Here is a 3,412-nt window from a genome sequence, read left to right on the forward strand (position 1 = left end):
TAGACTTTCTTGGGCGTTGTCCACGATGGAAAGCCCCCGCCTAGTGGCGGCTCTGGGAGGGACGCACCTGGAAGAGCGCGGAAAAAACAGCGCTCCGCGGTTGTGTTGGACTTGAATTCCCCAGCCAGTTAGGCTGTGGAACTTAATTTTTAGATGTCTGGCCAAAGGTTATCAAGTTAGAAAGAGGAGCTGAATTTTTAAACTAGATTTCTAGGCCATATGGGTAGTGTGTTTTTAAACCAAGCTCTGATTTAAAACAAGGTTAAGGAGGAAGAGATAAACATGTTGTGTTACAGTTAAAACTGTAACACCGCACGTATCAGATTAACCCCTTCTGTCCTTGTAAGAGAGTACCGCAGAGCTCAGTTCTGGGAGTAGGTAGGTCTCTGGCTCTGAGCCAATGCCTACTGTGTGTGAATAAAATCTGCCTTTTAAAATTTTAACTATTTAAAAAAAAAAAGTAAAATTTTAACTGTTTGCCAGAGACAGAATACAGGCAGACATTTTTCTAAAAGGCAACTGATAATGCTTTTAAGTGAGTTCCTGGTTAATACTCCAGGCATTTGTCCTTGTTTTTGGGCTCCTATGCCCAGTGTACCGCTGTCCCTTTGCTTTGCTTGCCTCTGTTACGTATTCTATATAGAGCTATTGATTTGGTTGCAGTAGGCAGTTTGGAATAGTTGTCTGCGTGACTGCCTTTCTTACCTCCCTTGCTTGCTTCCCATCTGTTCCTGCTTAGAGAATTAATAGGATAGACTGATTTAAAGCAACATTTATAGGTGCTTACTCCAACACACTCATTTATGATTAAAAACTCTAAAAAACTGGGAATAGAACTTACTCAACTTGATAAAGAAAATTTATAAAAAACCTCCAGTTAGCATCATACTTAATGGTGAGAAACTAGAAGCTTTCCTGCTAACAAGGATGTCCCCTCTCACCACACTTTTCAACATTGTACTGGAAATCCTAGCTAATACAGTAAGAAAAGTGAATAAAGAATGAACAGATTGAGAAGGTAAAAAAAATGATTTGTTCAGGGATGACATAATTGTTTTTGTAGAAAATCTCAAAGTATTAAAAATGTGGAGGGGTGCCTGGTTAGCTTTGTCCGTTAAGTGTCCAATTCCTGATGCCGTCTCAGGTTTGATCTTGGGGTGGTGAGTTTGGGCTCCGCGCTGGGCATGGACCATACTTAAAATGTAGAACCGGTGATTATGGCAAGATCTTAAGATACAAGGTTAATACACAGGAATCCAATTGAAGTTTGAAATTTAAAGTATAATATTTACAAAAAGTAATACTTAGAAATGACTCTAAATATGTACAGCATCTATGTGTAGAAAACTACAAAACTCTAAGGCAATCAGAGAAGATATAAATGGAAGAATATTCTGGGTTTATGGATTGGAAGACATTATCATTTGGAATCAGTTCTTTCCAACTTGACCTGTGGATTCAATGCGATCCCAAAGTTTTAGCAAGTTATTTTGTAGATATCAACAAATTGATTCTAAAGTTTATATAGAAAAGCAAAAGACCCCCAAATAGCCAGCACAATCCAAAGAAGTTGGACTGATACTGCCTGACCACAAAGCTACAGTAATAAAGAGAGCATATATTGGCAAAAGAATAGATCAATGGAACAGAATAGAGACCCCAGAAATAGACCAACAAAAATAGTCAAGTGATCTTTGACAAAGGAGCAAAGGCAATTTAATAGAGAAAGGATAGTCTTTTCAACAAGTGATGCTAGAACAATTGGATATCCATATGCAAAAAAAAAAAAAATCTAGACACAGACCTCACACCATTCACAAAAACTAACTAAATGGATCATGTCCCTAAATGTAAAATACAAAGCTATAAAGCTTCTAGAAGATGGCACAGGAGAAAATCTAGACAACCTTTTGTTTGGCAATTATTTTTACATACAACAGCAAAAGCATGATCCGTTAAAGAAAAGATTAAGTTGGATTTCATTAGAATTAAGGACCTTTGCTCTGTGAAAGACACTGTAAAGAGAGTGAGCAGACGAGAAAATCTTTGCAAAACACACATCTGATAAAGGACTTGTATCCAAAATATAAAAGAAGTCTTAGAATTCAACAGGAAGAAAACATCCCAATTCTTAAAAACTGAAGCAAAATTAACATACAATCTTATATTAGTTTCAGGTGTAGAATATGTAAGTTCAACAATTCTATACATTACTCAGTGCTCACCACAATAAGTGTAGTTATCATCTGTTACCGTACAACATTATTACAGTATTATTTACTATATTCCCTATGGTGTAGTTTTTATCTCAGTGACTTACTTATTTCATAATGGAAAGTTTGTACCTCTTAATCCCCTTTATATATTTCACTCATCTCTCCCACAAGCCTCTCCTCTGGCAACCACCAGTTTTTTCTCTGTAAGAGTCTTGTTTGTTTGTTTGTTTTTAGATTCCACATATAAGTGAAATCATACTGTATTTGTCTTTCTCAGTGTATTTCACTTGGCATAATGTCCTTTATATCCATCTATGTTGTTACAAATGGCAAGATCTCACTCTTTTTTATGGCCAAGTAATATTTGATCGTGTGTGTGTGTGTGTTGTGCACGCACACACATGCATGAGTGTGACATCTTATTTATCCACTCGTCTATCTATGGACACTTGGGTTGCTTCCATATCTTGGCTATTGTAAATAATGTCGCAATTAACATAGGGGTGCATATATCTTTTCAAATTAATGTTTTCATTTTCTTTGGGTAAATACCCAGTAGTGGAGTTACTGGATGATGTGGTATTTTTATTTTTAACTTTTTTGAGGAACCGTCATACTGTTTTCCACAGTGGCTGTACCAATTTACCTTCCCACTGATACTGCATGAGAGTTCTTTTTTCTTCACATCCTCACCAACGCTTGTTATTTCTTGTGTTGATTTTAGCCATTCTGACAGGTGTGAGATAACATCTCATTGTGGTTTTGATTTGCATTTCCCTGATGATGAGTGATGTTGAGCATCTTTTCATGTGTCTGTTTGCCATCTGTAAGCCGTCTTTGGAAAAATGTCTCTTCAGGTCCTCTGCCCATTTTTAATTGGATGATGATGATGATGATTATATTGGTGTTGACTTGTATAAGTTCTTTGTATGTTTTGGATATTAACCCCTTATTGGATATATCATTTGCAAATATCTTCTCTCATTCACTAGGTTGCCATTTTGTTTTATTGATGGTTTCCTTCACCATGCAAAAGCCTTTTATTTTGATATAGTCCCAATAGTTTGTTTTTGCTTTTGTTTGCCTGAGAAGACATCTCTAGAAAGATATTGCTAAGGTCAGTGTCAAAGAAATTACTGCCTATGTTTTCTTCTAGGAGTTTTATGGCTTCAGATCTTTAATCCATTTTGAGTTTA

Source organism: Eumetopias jubatus, unplaced genomic scaffold (assembly GCF_037043125.1).
Source record: "Eumetopias jubatus isolate StellerSeaLion01/CBP00866 unplaced genomic scaffold, mEumJub1_p1.0 scaffold_3, whole genome shotgun sequence".
NCBI lineage: Eukaryota > Metazoa > Chordata > Mammalia > Carnivora > Otariidae > Eumetopias > Eumetopias jubatus.